This window comes from Sorex araneus, chromosome 10 (assembly GCF_027595985.1).
Source record: "Sorex araneus isolate mSorAra2 chromosome 10, mSorAra2.pri, whole genome shotgun sequence".
Classification (NCBI taxonomy): domain Eukaryota; kingdom Metazoa; phylum Chordata; class Mammalia; order Eulipotyphla; family Soricidae; genus Sorex; species Sorex araneus.
The window spans coordinates 45743529-45749480 of record NC_073311.1 but is presented as its reverse complement, the minus strand read 5'-3'; positions in this window follow the sequence as shown (position 1 = coordinate 45749480).

The window sequence follows — 5952 nt, the reverse complement described above, 5'->3', positions numbered from 1 at the left end:
TGGGCAAACGCGTTCTTTCGTGACGCCAGAGCCGGCACATAGAAGGAGAAACATTTTCTTCTTGCCCTAGTAATTAAAAAATGGCAATTGCTAGTCATTAAAATGGGAAAGCAGATCGTCATGATAATTACCGCATTTTCCCCCCTCGGAGAAAAACAGCAATACTGTACATAGTCATTTTCGATTTAAATATAGAAAATAAGTAATTATTGCTGGAACTGTTCATTAGGAATCGCGAGCCCCGGCCTTGCTTATGTAAACACCATTCATCGCTTAACAGGATCATTCTGGAAGGGCAATCCCGACTTCTCACTACCAGCACCTCCGAGAGGGAAGCCCGGGGCAGCCTGGCTAGTGGGTTGTCCGGGTGCAGGGGATGAACGATTTCTTGGTGCGAGCACCCCCACCCCTGCCCCCACAGCGAGCGGGTTCCCCTGCGTCCTCACTCGGGGTGGCCGGAGTGAGGGTTCAGGGAGGGCTGGCTTTGGGTCCACAGCACCCACAACTGCTTCTTTCAGATCTCACCTTGACTGAACCCCATTTCTCAGAAACTCCAGCCCTGATGAGAAAAAATAAATTTCACGGAATTCGAATAGAGCCATTAAATGTCTCCGTTCTTGGGTCCTGAAACATTTATTTGCTCTAAAGCACACACACTCATCTCAGTTCTATTAAGAAGCGGGGCTGGCTTTTAGCTCCGGGAAGATTTATCTCTGTTCTGTTCTCCCCGTTCCAGCCTACCGCGCCCCCTCGCCCGACAGGGAGGCGCAGGAATGGGAGGTCAGTTCCTTATCACTGGTGGGAGAACCTTGGCCCTGCCCTGGGGGGCTACTTTTTCTTCTTTTTATTTTTTTTAATGTTGGGGCCACACTTGGCCATGCTGAGGGGTTACTCCTGGCTCTGCACTCAGGAGTCGCTCCTGGGGACCACAGGGGATGCTGGGGATCGAACCCGGGTCGGCGCATGCAAGGCTAGTGCCTTACCTGCCCTACCTGCTGTATTATCTCTCTGGCCCCTTCGGTGCTGCATCCTGACCAGGCCAAATCTCTACTCCAGAGTTCCGTTTTGTTGTTGTTGTTGTTGTTGTGTTTTAAAGGGGGTCACATCCATAGTACTCAGGGACTGTCCCTGGCCCTGTGCTCAGGAGTGAGCCCTGGGAGTGTTTGGGGACCAAATGAGGTGCCAAGAATGGAACTGGGGTCAACCACAGACACACAGACAAGGTAAGTGCCTTACCTCCTGTACTATTGTTTTGGTCCAAGCCCCATCACCCCCCGTTGTTGTTTTTTTCAGTGTGCTAGGATGAAACTCCAGGCCTCACACGCACCGGGCTACCACTGAGCCACACCCCCACCCCCTTCCTGATCTGCAAAGGAACCTGCATCAGTGACTGCTGAAGAACGGACCCGGGGGTCCCAGTTCTGCTCCTGCATTTGGGCCAATGACTGCCTCTCTGGGCTCTCCTTTCTCACCCATCCGGGATGGAGCAGCGGGTGGGACAGGGAGTCCCTCCGGGGTGCAATGGGGATCGGAGAGCACTGTTCCAACCCCAACTCCCCAGCACACACTGGCTAGTGTGGGCACTGGTCAGGGTACTAGATCCCCTGCAACACCCAGGATAGCTGAGGGTGCCATGAGACATCACTCCCCACGGGGTCAAAGAGATACAGAGGGCAAGGCATTTATTCACCTCGCACGCATCCAACCAGGTTTGATCATACCCTGGAGGTTCATACTTGGGGAAGTGTATTCAGTGCTGGGGACTGGGCTAGGTAGGGGCTGGTGGCCAGCAAGCTCCTGACTACGGTGCTCCCTCCTTCTCTCTGTCTCTCTCTGTCTCTGTTTCTCTGTCTTTCTGTCTCTGTCTCTGTCCGTCTCTGTCTCTGTCTCTATCTCTGTCTGTCTCTGTCTCTCTGTCTCTCTCTCTTGCCCCTGTGCCTTCTAATCTCCACCTGGGCTACCTTCATTTAAAGCCTCAGTAGGTGGTGCAAGCTTCTACGAGCACTGAATGACTCTGGTAACATAGAAATATATCCTCCTCGGGCTGACAAATATTCTTTCTCTTAAATGGCTTACATCGTCAATTTATTCCGGCAAGGCTTTTCCTTATAGAGATACAAAGATTAATTTTATCCCACTTTTTATGCAAACTGTAAAAGAGAATTTCTAAATGCGAGACATCAAAATTAATACAGTACTATATTTGATGTACTCTGTTTCTAGAAATAATATTGACTGAAATTATTATAGAACCTGGTTCTAAAATCCACTGACTAATGTTTTTTTAAAGCAGCTCATGGGAGAACATTTACATTATACATGTGGGTAGCTAAGTACAATTTGAAAAATTCAGGAGACGATTGAACGTGGAAGCAGAAATACACATGTATGATATAAATATCCAAACCGAATTTTCCACTTTCCCACATAAACCCCTCCCACCGGCACTCACGCTTTGATGAAGGGAACTATATCCTTCCTGTGACCCAGACCTAAAGCCTTACGTAAGAGTCAGGCAGTTACACAACCAACGTCTCCCAAATTCAACAGTTGAAAACATCTGGGTTTCCGCTCATGTTTCTTGATATCACCACCACCACCACCACCACCACCATCATCATCATCATCATCATCATTCTGTTCCTCACCGGAGACTCTTCACTCAGGAATTACTCCTGGCGGTGCTCAGGGGACCCTATGGGATGCTGGGAATCGAACCCAGATCGGCCACGTGCAAGGCAAACGCCCTACCTGCTGTGCTATAACTCCAGCCCCCTCACTGGGGACTCTAGACCGTAAGGTACTACACTGAGGTTTGAACTCAGAGTCTTGTTCTTGCCAGGCTCAGTGCTGTAAGCCCAGTCTGACGATGACAGTCTTACTGCTTATTCTGAGCAGTGCTGGGGCCACGCACAGGGCCTCACCCCTGCAAGGGCTGTGCACTGCCGCTGAGCCACACCCCTTTCCCTGTCACTGCCCTAAGACAACAGCTGAGCTGGGGCCTCCGTTCCAGCCCCTCAGGCAGCAACCGCTGTGCTGGAGGATGCAGAGGTCTCATCTGGAAGCTGGACCAGGGAAGGACCAAGCTCTAAGCTCATGCAGCCTGTAGCAGGACTCTGGTCTTCACAGGTGTTGGGCTGGGGGCGGGGGGCAGCAGCTCCCCACTGACCACTGCCCAGGGGTTGCCTCGGGCCATGCATAGGGGCCTCTTCTCCAAGGCAAGACCTCTTTCTCTGCATCTTCTGGATGCAGGAGTTGCTCGAGCAGGGAGGGTCAACAGGAAGAGCAAGACTTGCTCTTGCATCTTTTTTCTTCGCGGGGGAGGGGCTCACCTGGCCCCTCCCGGCTCTAGGCTCAGGGCTCACTTCTGGTGGAGCTCGGGGAGGACGAGATGAGTGGCAGGGCATTGAACCAGTATTGGCCGCAGGCAGGACAAGGCCTTGCCCACTGTGCTGTCGCGCTGGCCCTGAGACATGCTCCTTTACAGACCAATATAGACAGCCACGAAACCCCACCGGTGTGGACGAATTCTGCTTGTCATAAACAAGTCACGGGGCACAGCCCAGACTGAGGAGGAAGAACTGAATCCCAGCAGGTGGGCATCATGGGAGTCGGGCCCTACGCTGCCTGTCACACATTGAAATCACTCCCCCCGATTTCTCTCTTTATCTCACACCCTGCATCCAACCGGCCAACACACTTCCAATCAACAGACCCGGAAAGAAGCTGTTGTTCAAATGTCACCTGCTCCGTGATGATTGATCAGCCCCTGAGGAATCCCCCCGCCCACCCTCTTCTACTCCTGGCTCATGCTCTCAGGAATGACTCCTGGCGGTGCTCAGGGGACCGTATGGGATGCAGGGAATTGAACCCGGGTTGGCCGCATGCAAGGCAAATGCCCTACCCGCTGTGCAACACTCCAGCCCTTCGTTCTCCTCTTTACGGCCCTGGTCAGCCCCAGAGAGCTCAGCTCATTTCTGCTGACGGAGACAGAGGGAGTGACACACACAGGGTGTCAGCATAGACTTGGTCCCATGGAACGTTTCCTCTCACCTTGGCCTTGATTATGAAATTTTATTTTAATTTTATTTTTTGGGGGGGTTCACGTCCACTGGTGCTCCAGGCTTACCCTGGGCTCTGCACTCAGGGATCAGTCCTGGTGAGGTTCGGGGGACTCTAGAGGGGTGTTGGGGATCAAGCCCAGGTCAGCTGCGTGCAAGGCAAGTACCCTATCTGCCGTGCTCTTGTTCTAGTCGCGTATAACATAGTTTTGAACAGGCTCCAGGGGTCCACCCCGCCTGCCGGACTGGGAGTGCCCCTGGCGAGCACAGCTTTGCCCTCTGGGTCTCTGCAGACCCCCCTCCCCGTGGCTGTGAATAAGGCAGATCTCCCACCTTGGGCTTGGGAACCCATCAAGGACCTGTGAGGTGTACCAGGACCCGCCAGAGGTTCCCCGCCCCCAGAGAGACTGCACCAGACTCAGTGCTCCGAGCCCTGGAGGTCTGAAATGTTCCTTTTGAAAAAGCCCCAACAGGGAGCTGGAGCCATAGCACAGCGGGTAGGGCGTTTGCCTTGCACGAGGCCAACCCGGGTTCGATTCCCAGCATCCCATATGGTCCCCTGAGCACCGCCAGGGGTAATTCCTGAGTGCAGAGCCAGGAGTGACCCCTGTGCATTGCCGGGTGTGACCCAAAAAGAAAAGAAAAAATAAAGCATGCCCCAACAAGCTCCAGCCAAGAACGGACTCAGTGGCAGAGCAGCTGCCTGGCAGGCGTGAGGCCGCGAATTGGATCCCAGGCGCCAGCCCACGTGCCACCCACGCAAGATCCCACCGCCCTGTGGGACCCTCCGCGTGACAAAGGACACCGTGTGTTCCCCAGCACACCCTCCCCAGACCCTTTCCTGCACCACAGCCCAGTGTGCGAGCACCGGGCCCAGAGGAACAAGGAGGAGACGGGGTGAGGAAGGGACAGGCTCGTCCTTCACCGAGTCCTGAGCCTATCTGGACTGGACGTCCCCTTTTCTGGGGGCGGGGGGGGGGGGGACACGCCCGCGGGACTCAGGGGCTCCTGCATGCGAAGCCTGTGCCCCAGCACTTTGAATCATCTCCCTCCCTGCAGGCCAAGATCTTTTATGAAGGATCCAACAGTTGTGGCCTTTGGGGTCACATCTGGGGGAGCTCAAGACTAATGTCTGGTTCTGCACTCAGGAGTGAGCCCTGGTGCTGCTCTGTGGGGACCAACTGGGATGCCCGGGGTTGAATCAGGGTTGGCAGCATGCAAGGTCAGTACCCGACTATCTCTCTTGCCCCTAAGAAGAGGGTCTTGATCTTTGGCACGGTGCTGCATTGCCCGTATTAAGTAGCTCAGAAGTATTGTGGGTTGTGGGCCAGAGGAACAGTGCAGTGGGCAGGGCTCTTGCCTTGCACGTGGCTGACCCGGGCTAGATCCCTGGCATCCCAGATGGTCCCCAAGCCTGGCAGGAGTCATTTCTGAGTACAGAGCCAGGAGTAAGCCCCGGGCATGGCCAGGTGTGCCCCCCACCAAAAAACACACACACAAACACAAAACCAAGTGTTGTGGATTGAATGACTATTACAGTGGGGTGTGTGGATTCCCCCTTCTTTTAAAGGCCCAACACCAGAGGGAAAGCCTTACTCAAAGATCTGCAAAAATTCCATCCTCCAGCTCCACGTGGACGGACCCTGCTGGCTTCTCAAAGTGTCCGTGTCTCACCGTGCCCCCGGCCCCCCTGGGATGCCCCCTCCCGTGCCCACCAAGCCCCAGCAGGGACTGCTGAGAACAGTGAAAGGGCTCCATTTCAGTCGAGAAACTCTAGGGCGGTCTCCAAGTCAGCCCTGAAAACCGCACTCCTGAACCTCGGGGGGCTGGAACTCCAGGGAACATTCCACCGCAGGAGCCCTCCCTCCAAGCCCTTCCACCCCCCCCACAC